Source organism: Ostrea edulis, chromosome 6 (genome assembly GCF_947568905.1).
Source record: "Ostrea edulis chromosome 6, xbOstEdul1.1, whole genome shotgun sequence".
Classification (NCBI taxonomy): Eukaryota; Metazoa; Mollusca; class Bivalvia; order Ostreida; family Ostreidae; genus Ostrea; species Ostrea edulis.
In genome coordinates, this window is record NC_079169.1 from 90,136,189 (window position 1) to 90,137,105 (window position 917).

Consider the following 917-nt stretch of genomic DNA (forward strand, 5'->3'; position numbering starts at 1 on the left):
TTGATTGATGTAGTTTTAAATCAGTGCACATATAGCTCTGCAAGATTTTTCAAAACACTGAGGGTTTGGTGCCAATACTGAATTATTTGGAATTAATACATAGTCAAAATTAAACAAGTATAGAAATTTACATATGCCTGCCATTTGTGCCAGTCAGTCCAATGGGACTGGCCGATTTTTTAAAACTTCAATGTGGAAAACCCACTTTTCTAATCTTGAACATGCATTAGGTACTCCTCTGCAGATCTGATATCAGGGGAACCCGATTACCGGTAGTAAATATAGATATTGCGTACCTGTTACAGTATTGTCTGAGGCATATCAAGTTAAAATCTCATTGTTTTATTTGAATAACACCAATTAAATTTGTTTAATAAATTCTGAAGTGGTAAATTTTGCTGTGGACTGGTTGAAATTATGTCTTATCAGTGCAACTGTGCTGGTGATATATAAAGTTATGTATAGTTTCCAAGTCCTGTTAAATTGCACAATTCTAAAATATTCAGAAAATCTGCATGTTTTAGAGATAAATCCAAGTTCTGATCTTCATACTATACATAAATGTCACTTGTTTGAGGTGATGTTTTAGGGTTTATTATTAGAATTGATGATATCACTCAGGAATTCAGAATCTGAACAATTCAAATTGAATTGGTGATATCACTTATATACATATGTATTGGATTAGGTAATATCATTTAATGAAATGGGTGATGATCTCTTAATGGTAACAAATGCCAACAAACAGTGATCAATCTCATAACTCCTATAAGCAATACAAATAGAAAGTTGGGCAAACACGGACCCCTGGATATACCAGAGGCGGGATCAGGTGCCTAGGAGGAGTAAGCACCCCCTGTCGACCGGTCACACCCGCTGTGAGACCTATATCTTGATCAGGTAAATGGAATCATCCA